Here is an 11,467-nt window from a genome sequence, read left to right as displayed (position 1 = left end):
ACATCAAATTTCGGTTCATTGACAACTTGACAATTGCTTGTTGCATTGGTATGCCTTATATAATGTTTGATCTCATTTCTTTTAATCTATTTTTGTTGTTCTTTTAAGTGAATTGGATGCTATTCAATTGAATATTTGTTCTAAAATTTGTTTTACTATGTGCTTTTTGCTCTATCAATTTTTTTTTTTTTATAATAAAAAACTTAATGATATGTTTATCCATGATGTGTAAATAACGCAGTAGCATATGACTAATTGTTCTTAAGGGGTGTTTTGAATCAAGTGCTTTGTTCTATTCTTCAAGAAGACGTCTATTTTGGTAAACTAAATTTAGTTTGAGCTTATGGGGTTAAATATTTTGCCATATTTTCGTTGATGTGTTTTTTTTTCTAATTCTTATATTATATGCATGGATAATTTGTTTTCTGTTCTTTTCAGTTTCAAATAGATTTACTGTACTTTTTTCTTGCTTAATTGAAACCTTAGTAGAGCTTATGCACTATTCGCTGCAATTGAGTATGAAATCCAAATACGAGAAGTCGTCGTTCACCCAAATTTTCTAACTATTCTTCGCTTGAAATGTATGATTGATGATTGTCTCTCTATTTCTTATACTCTTTCTTTTTTTCTTTTTTTTTTTGGTACTGATTTCTTTGTTGTTGTAATGTTTGTTTGCTGCTCTAGTAGGATTTTGGGATGAGAATCAATATAATATATGTAATGTTTGAGACTACAATTTGAAGTACTTGCATTTTGGGGATATTGGACCTGCATCTATATCACATTTCAGTTCATTGACAACTTGACGATTGCATGTTGCATTGGTATGTCTCATATAATGTTTGTTGTTCTTTAAAGTGGGATGCAGTTCAGTTTCAAATAGATTTAGAGTACTTTTCTCTTGCACAATCGAAATCATAGTTATCTTTGTTTTCATCTTTTTTTATTATTATTGAGTTTCTTTCATTTGTTACTGTATTTGAATTTTCATTTTCGTAGTGAACACCTATACCACAATTTTTGCACATCAACAAAGCGGTGGTGATTGAATTATAATTTTCATGTATACATTTGGGTATTACCTATAGGTATTTATTCATTTTCATATTTGTAATGTTCTTTTCTTCTTAGTTAGTACCTATTTGTTGAAAACTACGAGTTTTATCTTCAAAATTATGCGGTGTTTGTGTTAATTTATTATGGATCTCATGTCCATTCTTATTTGGTTGAAATTGGGAAATTTGTTATATACCTTCGTGGCTGTTTATACTTTCTGCTTGACTTACAGGCTGTTTTTGGATTTTTGTTTTTTCATATGATTTAATTTAGAATGGTGTTGGTTCTCATGCAAAGTGACTAAAAAAATGGGCTTAGGGTTTTGAATATAAAAAGAAGGACAAACAAAACCCCCTAAACTATAGGGTCATTTTTCAAGTTCATACCTAATTTTAGAGACATTTACAAGTACATTCTCAAACTCTCAGAAACCCTAATATTTACCCCCTCCGTTAATCAAACTGTTAGTTAATCTGTTAAATGCTGATGTGGCATTTGTGGGATCTATTTTTTAATTGGCGTGGGGTTCCACATGGACAAAAAACTAATAAACTATTATACAAAACAAGTAAAATTATATTAAATAAATAATTTTTATTTAAAATGAAAAGAAAAAGAAAAATCATTGTCCCTCTCCTCCTCCCAACCCCTCAACCGAACTTACTACTGTACTAGATCCAACACCGTTGCCAAAACACCCAGCCCCTCAATGCTTCCCCACCAGAACCGTAGTCTCTCTCTCTCTCTCTCTCTCTCTCTCTCTCTCTCTCTCTCTCTCTCTCTCTCTCTCTCTCTCTCTGTGAAAGAATGCAAGAACTTTGTTTTTTTTGGACACCCCAGCTACCCAATTACAGCTGCCACCTCCATCCAGCGGCGATTGTAACATCCTTCCAACCACCATCGAAGCCCACACCCCATCGTTACCCCAAATCTCCCTCCCCTCCCTCGCTCCTCCAGTCCAAACCAACCCCTGTACAACATAGATCCGACACAAATGCGGCGAGTCCAAAACTCCAGATCTATCAAAGACCCAACCCCAATTGCAATCGCAGATCCAACCACCAAAGCCAAAGGTCTTTGTCGCCAAGTTCTTTGGTCATTGGAATGGCGACACCGAACCCCACCAAGTCTAGATGCAAGAGAGAGAGAGAGAGATATATATATATATATATATATATATATATATATATATATATATATAGATAGATAGATTAGGATCAAGGTGGTGACTGGGTTCACCGAAGAAATGTCAACCTTAACAACGCCGAAAGCTTGAATGGTCTTTTTGTTATGTTTTTTTTTTCTTTTCAGATTGAAAGGTCTCTTTCAGTCTTCAAAATTTTAGCCCTTGAACCTTTGGATATTTACCAAAATATGAAGGTTATGAATTAAAAAAATGGGTAAATGAGAGAGATTTGAATATTTATGCAGGGTGGGAGAGGTTGGTGCAAGTTGATTGGGAAAGATGGTGGTTGTGTAGTGGGAGTGGGAGAGAGAGAAAGTGGTAGCATTGGGGGTTGCTGCTGTTTTTTTTCCTATAGATATTAGGCTTATTATTATTATTCTAATCTTTTAAATGAATTTTTAAATTTTTAAATATTATTTTGTCTACATGGACTGTACATAAACATAAAAGTGGGACCTAAAGTTTCCATGTAAGCACTTAACAGACTTACTAACAGTTTAGCTAACGAAGGGGGCAATTTGTAGGGTTTCCAAGAGTTTGAGAATGTACATGTAAATGTCTCTAAAATTGGGTATGAACTTGAAAATGATAGTTTAGGGGGTTTTAAGTAGTTTATCCTAAAAAGAATGACAAAGATAATAGGACAATGCAAACTGACTGAAACAATTATACGAAGGCCTTCAAGTTAAAAACAACCCAAAGGAAATGGTTTCATATCAATTTGTAAAATGAGTCTTTTAGTATTTCGATTTATATTGTTTGACAAACTTTGCTTCTTCTTTAGTGCTTTGCCTACTCTTCACAACCCAAACAAAAATGTTTCCAATTGCTTATATATTATTTATGAGTAATGCTATTTGGACACACAACATTGACACACTTAGTGACACCCGCTGATGTGTCAATGTATCATTTGCTCTTCTTTTCTCCTCGTTTTCTGTTCAGCGAATGATACATTGACACATCATCGGGTGTCAACTAAGTGTGTCAATGTTGTGTGTCCAAATAGCATTTAAATTACCGCCATTTTGATGTTGCTCCTAATCTCATGTTGCAAGATTCTCTTCCAACGATCTATCCATTACTAGGTACGGGTATACGCCCACATTCACTTAACTTTACATTACTTTGTTTGTTTGCTAATTATATTTTTTTATCTAATAAAGCAACAAGTAGCTCAAAGAAGAACAATGAAAACATTGAATAGAGAAAATCATCTTTCTTGCTCCTTCTTTGTATTAGATTATTATTATACAAACCATTTGATTGTTTGTAACTAATTGATAATTTGTTTGTATGAATAATGGATGTACCCTTATTTGATGTTCATTTTGAACTATGAGTTAATTCATTAATGTAAACACTTGCATTTTTATAATATATATATATATATATATATATATATATATAGATAAAATAATAAATAATAATAATAATCTTATTGCTTATGCAACACCTCTTACATGAGAATGTTTATTGATAAAAATCTAAAAGATTAGGAGGAATGGATTTTAGATAGAGTTAAATGTTTATTATATCTTTTAAATAACATGTGGCAGTTTTTCCTTACTTGATATTTGACATGCAAGTCATTTGGGCTGAATTTTATTGTTTGCAATTAACTATTTTACTTTGCTTTACAAGTGTCATTATTTATGATGACTAATCCTTTTGTAAGCATGAGCTGGTGAAACTTGGAGCAAAAGCCTTATCTGTTAAGTCACATATCCCTTCACCAATTAAAATCAACTAGTTGCTGCCTTTTAGCTACTATAAATAGGATCCATTTCCTTTGATTAACGACATGCATGGGAGTGCATGGAAGAACAAATAAAGCGAGAGAGAAATAGAGGTAGAAAGAGAAGTAGAATTGTTAAGAAAAAGAGTGAGAGACTGAGTTTGTGAATGCTGTGGAAAGTTGGAAAACAGCTTACATTTCTAGCAAAAGCTTTGATGTCAAGGTAGGGGTTTCTTGGGGGCCTTTACGGGAATTGATCTAATTAAATTTCGTGAGCTCTATATTATGTGTGATATTATAATGGATGTTCTTGATATCACAGTTTGGTTGACGTTCCTTGTATTGAGTGTTTACGTATTCTTAACTATTTGAACAATGTTGGCATAATTGTATATACATTGGTGATATTTTAAATGGTTACATTGTTGTGAGATATATGGGATATGTGAAAGGCATAATTATATCATGTCATGGAAATTGATTGGAGTTGTTGGATTGAGAAAATAATGATGGAAAAGAGGGTAATGGAAATAGTCTTTTAAGTCTAACTCTTGGCAGGTACCACAGGTCTCAGGGATCCCACAGTGCACATGGTTTTCATTGGGTGATTCGGGATTGGCGACAGGGAGTTAGACAAGATGACTAACAAAAGGGGATTTATGGGATGATTGAGATGGGGGTTAGTTCATATAAATGGGCATTCGGGACCAAGTGATATAAGCATGGTGTGGGACGTGCGGGTCTGCTTGTCCAGTTTTATGAATTAACAGGAATAGATGAAGAACATTCATGTATTATTATTAATAATGTGATATTTGGCTGTGTGATTGTATGTCACTTAATTTAGGCTTAGTTTGGTATTGCTGTGCTTTTTAAAAAAATGCTTCTGCTGTGCTGTGAGAATAAACAGCTGTGAAGTGAAGCAGCTAGGTGTTTGGTAATTCGTATTTGTAAAAGTGCTGTGAGTAAAAAAAGCAGTGTCATAGCGTTTGGTAAACTTTTTTTTAGAAGTGCTGTGAGAGTGTATAATGACCAAAAAGGGCATAATACAAAAGTGTTATTTATTTATTTATTTTTTTGTAAAACACAAGGAAGTTCAATACACATACAATTTTTTTTTAAAAGAATCTTAATTATAATTTACACTTTTCCCACACAAAAAGAAAAAAAAAAACTCAATGAAACAAATAATGACTTTTAAAAAAAAATGTATGATTTAAGTTAACTAATAAATAAATAAAAATTTAAAAACTCAAAAGCAGCCGACACCTTTCTTTTTGCCTTTTTCTCATTTTTATTTGTTTCTTCCTCTTCACTTCATTTCTTTATTCTTCTTCCCTTCCCAGTGTTTTCTTTTCTTCCTCTTTTCCTCTTCCTTCCCAGGCCCCCCACCTCTCGCCCTTTTTTCCTTTCCTCTTCTCCTCCTTTCTCTTTTCTTCTTCCTTCCAAGACTTCTTCCATTCCCATGTTTTTTTTAATTCTTCCTCTTTTCTTCTACCTTCCCAGGCCCCCTCCCCCCCTTTTTTTCTTCCTCTTCTCCTCCTTTCTCTTTACTTCATCCTTCCCAGACCTTGTTTTTTTTTTTAAAAGTTGGTATTTGGGTTTGGCGATGACGCTTGGGGTTTTTTTTAGTTGGAGGGAAAGAAGATATTCTGGGTCTGTAAAATAGGGAGGTGGGTTGGTGAGGTTTTGGGTTGAGATGGTAGCTTTGACGGATTGAGGAAGGGGAGGAAGTTGCAGAGAGAGGATGAGGCAAGCAATCCAGAAAATCAAAAAGGAACGACACTTGGGAGGTTCGAACTCGGGATGATGAGGATATAGCATGTAATTGTGTGAAACAAATAAGGGCAATATGGGCAATTTGAAATTTTCATTTAAACCTCCGCATGCTTCTCCTCGCAGCAGTTTTCAGAAGCAGCTCCCCACCTGCTTCTGTTTTTCAGCTTTGAATGACAGCAACTTATTAAATAAGCAACTTATTTTTGTTTTACCAAACACCCAAATCTCCAAAACTTTTTTTTAAAGCTGCTTATTTTTTAAGTTAAGCAACCCCAAACCAGCCCTTAATTATATCAATTTCCTGTAAAAAGGTTTATGTCCCTACGTACTGAGCTGTAGTTTTGCTCACCCCCTAACAGTTTTTGCAGGTACCGAACCTGAAATCTAGAGCTTGTGATGATTTTGGCATATCTATAGAGTGTATTGTGTACATAGCTTCTGGATGAATAATGAGCTACTCTTTTTGACAGGACCCGACCCAAATTCCACTTTGGAATCTGAGCTGAACCCCGTGCGTGTCCAACACCTGGGCACACTTGACCAAATTGCCCTTCTAATTAAGACTCAAAATTCTTTTAAGGTTCGACTTCTGCCGAAAATTCGGCGGAGTTTTCCCTGTAATTCACTCGTTTCCCCAAATTTTCACCTGTACAAAATGAAACTCATATCCACAATCATTCAACAAACAAGAATTTCATCCATACACAATTCAACAGTGATTCCAATGGAACTCAGGCCCGTACAACACAATCAAAACACTGACATTCACCTTGTTATAAATGAGAAGTAACGGTAATCCAAAATTTGCCCAATTACAACGGATTTCAACTAAACCAATTCAAAGCATAATTCAACAATTTATTTTTGCAGTTGCACCTAGGTTAACCTAGGTTGCCTATGTACCCTTACCGAGGGATCAAGCCACACGTAGTTCTTTCTTACTTCCCTAACCAAAAGCTTCAACTCTAATTAATTCTCTGAAAAATCCAAGAATCTTGATGGATTGATCAATAGTTGGATACAGAATGTATCCTCAGAAATACTTGAGCAGCGCCATGCCTTAAAGAGATCCCTAACTCTTTTTTTTATGATGATAGAAGTCATCATAACTAGGAACCCTTGGGTTGATCGAAACCTAGAGCTTTGAACAAACAACAAAACTGTGTCATAGAACTATGATTTTACCTTAAGATGGCTCTTGCTTTCTCTAGCGTACTTGTTTTTTTTTTTCTTTTCCTGCGGCTGCTTTCTTCTCTCCCTCTCTTTTCTAAGGCCCTGAGTCTTGAGGAGTTTGAGGTTGAGTGAACTATCACTCCTTCGCCTTAGTGTTTGATACAAACGCTCTAAGTACAACCATTGTATCAAAAGATCTTTTATTCCTTTTAAACACACGTTGAATGAATTACTATTGTTGTCATTCACTTTTAATAAATTTCCACGCAGGCAACCATCCCCTTTTTTCTCTTGTACCTTATTTATTTATTTAATAAAAATTATCATTTCAACACACTTTTAACCCATCTTGTACAATTTTTTTGTTCGAATTAGGTTAAGAATTAGGTTAAGAATATGAGCACTACAATGCACATGAAATAACTCACCTTGCAATGATATTGAAGAATTGTCACATAGCCAACTTTTCAATTTTCTAACCATCGCATCATTGACACATTGTAAGCAATTATCTTTTCCAGTTTCCAAAGTGTTATATGCTTTTAACATCATGGTAAATTCTTTTATATGCGTGTTCTTAATCATATCAAAAGTAATATTAGAAGTGTAGTTTAATGACTCAAAAGTTTTTTTGGCTGTAATTTACATGATATTCGGTGTCACTCTCTTATGACATTTACTCCACGAATTACTGTTTACTCAATGAATAAACCATCTTACATTCACTAAGAAAACTATGTACCTCACAAACGAGAGCATGGTAACCATGTCGTTTATATGGTACTTACTATTTAAATGTGACTTTTACCTTCTAAACACCACCCTCGCATTCACGGAGTAATGGAACTGTTTCAATGCTAACATAGTATTTCTCACTACTTTTACCAACAAACGCTTCCATTGCCTTTTTCACTATCCTTACCCACAAACGTGTCTCTTTACTCAACGAACGCAAGGGTAATGTTTATATGGTAATGAAGGCGTTCATTTAGTAATTTACCATTTGAATGTGTTTTTTACCTTCCAAACACAATTTTTGCGTTTGTCGAATAAAGTGCACGTTTATATGGTAAAATGACATTTTTCACGACCTTTACCCACAAATGTGTTTTTTTATTTAGCGAATGCAGGAGTGGCGTTTAAATGGCAATTGAGGCGTTCGTTTTCTTTATACACGTGCTCGAATGTCTCAACGCAAGTTTGGAAGCACATTAACTCAATGCGGGTTCGAATGTCCACCACCTAACAACATGGGTTGGGATGCGTCACGACCCAACAACATGGGGTCAAATGTGTCACGACCCAAGAAAATGAGGTCAAATGCGCCATGACCTACAGGATTAGAGGAACATCATCTGACATAATATCAACCTAATGTGACTTTGACGACAATCCATTCAGTTGCGCATATTTTCATGACCACATGAATTGTGGAACAAGACAAATATGGTTGATGGTTGATCTCGTATAACTTTCAGTAACCCAACTTAATTCCCTGAGTTAAGTTTTCATCGATTGCTTCCCAAAAAACATTACAATAAGATTGATAAACTTTATTTTAACCTTTTGTTCTTGTTTTTCGTCTTTAAAATATAAAGACCTGAAAAAATACAAGGACTATCTAGAGCGTTTAAACCAGTTCGAAAAAGGGAAAAAAAACCTGAGAGCGAAACCCTAACTGTTTTTCTCAAAATCTTTATTATAAATCTTTCCAAATGGCTCCCAAGAAGGCTATTCAGAAACCCGTTCGGAATAAAACTCAGAAGAAACCTGTGGAAAAAGCTGAACCTGACATTGATTCTTCCACTTCTTCCTCTTCTTCAGACAACCCCAAACGACCCCTTTACATATCGGGCATAAAGATAGATACCATTCTTACTGAGATGGACAATCTGATCCTCAGATTCTCTAATTTCTCTCCCTGATTTCAGGTCTGTAAAGATCGCATCAACTTCACCAATCAATCTTGCGTCCTTGGGCCGAGATATTTGGAGAAAAAAGCTAGCCAATTGATCAGCTACGAGCTACATTACACCAGGGCTCCTCTCCCTCTTCTAAATTCAGGAGGAGTTAGATGAGCGAAGTCTATACCCCACTATCGATATGTGGAGGATAAATAGAGCCTTGGTAACTAGTCCATCTGGCTCAACAACTGAGGAGGGTAGAGCTGAAGAGATCATTGTGCTTGCCCCTAAGGTAAGATGAATCCTTCAGTTTTACCATCTATCAAGATGAACTTGGTTATTAACTTATTCTTTTTGTTTATGTAGGTCCTTGAGGCTGTTGTGAACTTTAATGCACTCTAAGTTCAGAATTCAGAAAACTTGGTTCAGGATAGCCCTCTTTCAATCCTTACACAAGCATCTTCTTGCCCGATTGTAGAGGAGAAAGATAGCGTTCTTGAAGTATTCCAAGAGAAGCCTCAAATGGAAGATGTCTCAAAGGAGGAAGCAAGATCCATTGTGGATAATTGGATGTTGGCTCCTTTAAATATGCGGACTGGTGAAGATGCGCCTAGAAACGTCTCCCCAACATTGCAGGTTCTTGGTCAATTTTATTCAAGACTAAGGACTACTTTGGAAAAAGTTGTTGCAAGCTTGGATTCATTGCTGGGAAGGTTGAGAGAATTTAATTATCTTCTCCAGGCATCTGCCTCACTTTGGAAGATTCAATTCCAACTTGATTAAGAGGAGAAGACTCAAGAGCAAAGACTACTTCGGGCAAAAAAGGTTAAAGAAGATCTGGCTCGGATGGATAGCAGGCTCAGCAATTCAGAAGCCAGGTTCTATCACACTACAAGAAAAATACCCTACGACAACACGTTATTAACAATATGCGTAAGTTATGTGTTGTGGAAGTAAACGTTCCACAAAGTGCGGAGAGTGCGTGTTGTGTTATATGCTTTTAACATCATGCACTAAATGCACATTGTCAAAATGGTATTTCGGCGATGGTTTAACAACTCACCCTTGCATGTTGTTGTATATCAACAATGTGCAACACCTATTTTCAAACATATATTAGTTTACTATAGTGAAAAAACCTATGCGGGCTTGAAAAATCAAAGCGAGATTCATAAAATTTTAACTTCGTAAAACCTACCTGTTTATATGACAATTGATAGACCAATAAAGGAGCGACACATGGACTTAAAAGGGAATCGGTGAGGTAGCATTTAGCACCCCAGACTGCCGAACGGTAGACCAAACCCCAAACACCCGCTGGACACATGGAGCACCCATAGTAATTGTCTACAGTACCACATCGAAATTCTACACAACTTGCACACCTCCCAAGACTTACAAAAGGGGTACAAGTCCCAAAATGCAGGTAACTGGAACTTTTGGCGAACATAGCCATTACTCTGTCCAGATTACTATTCACTCCGTACTTACTTAAACATCGAAGAGCCTTTGGTCGGTACCACGCTGGTGTCTAAGGTCTCACTGAGCGTTCTTATCTTACAGATCGATCACTCCACCAAGGCCCAAAGCATACCGAAGACCCATATATCACTAAGTTGGGCTCAAAAGTGCTGAACCATTTTTGTGCATCAACAATTTAAAAGTCAGGTTCTATCACACTACAAGAAAAATACCCTACGACAACACGTTATTAACAACGTGCGTAAGTTACATGTTGTGGAAGTAAACGTTCCACAACGTGCGGAGAGTGCGTGTTGTGTTATATGTTTTCAATAATCATGAAAAATAATTTCTTTTCTAGTTTCCAATCCAAAATCAAATCAATAATGTATCTAAACAACGTTTCTACATCGTGAGAATATTCAATACATTTGTAAGCAATTATCTTTTTTTCCAATTCCCAATTATCATTAATAAAATGAGATGTCAAGTAAATATATCTAATATCTTGATGATTAGCAATCCAAAGATCAGTAGTAAGAGTAATCCTACCAGAAAATTCCTCAAAGTACTTATACAACCTCTCGTTCTCTGTTTTGTGAACCTGAAAAACATCAAACCTTACTGTATTTCTTGACACAAGTTTAAACATTGGTTGAAGACCATTCCAAAATATCTCACAGTATTCTTGCTCAGCCATATTGAATGGATAATTGTGCTTAATAACCATCCTAGCAAAATCCATTCTACTTTTCTCTTGATCAAACTTATGATTTTTAACCATAGCAGAGGAGCCTAAAGTATTTTTTTGCTATAGCTAACATTTGTTGACTGACGTCTTTACTTTTTATCTTTGGACATCTAAACAAATGCTTCTTTAAGTGGTTAATTCCTTTAATATTATCTCCCACAAATTGCTTACGACAATGGTTACACCTTGCAAGTTCACTACCATCTGACCTTTTAAAGTTAACAAAGTCTTACCATACCTTAAATGTTAATTTTCGTTTCTTTGGAGAATTTGAAGGAGAATCTTTCACCTCTATAACAATTCAAGAAATGAGTAGACAAAGGCTCCGCAATTTGGGTCACTTTAGCTTCTTTCAATACTAATATTAATGTTTCTTTAAGAAAAACCATTTTAGCTTCTTTCAATATACTAACATTAAT

Source organism: Prunus avium, chromosome 2, assembly GCF_965620075.1.
Source record: "Prunus avium chromosome 2, drPruAviu1.hap1.1, whole genome shotgun sequence".
Taxonomy (NCBI): Eukaryota; Viridiplantae; Streptophyta; class Magnoliopsida; order Rosales; family Rosaceae; genus Prunus; species Prunus avium.
Note: the sequence above shows the minus strand (reverse complement) of the source record.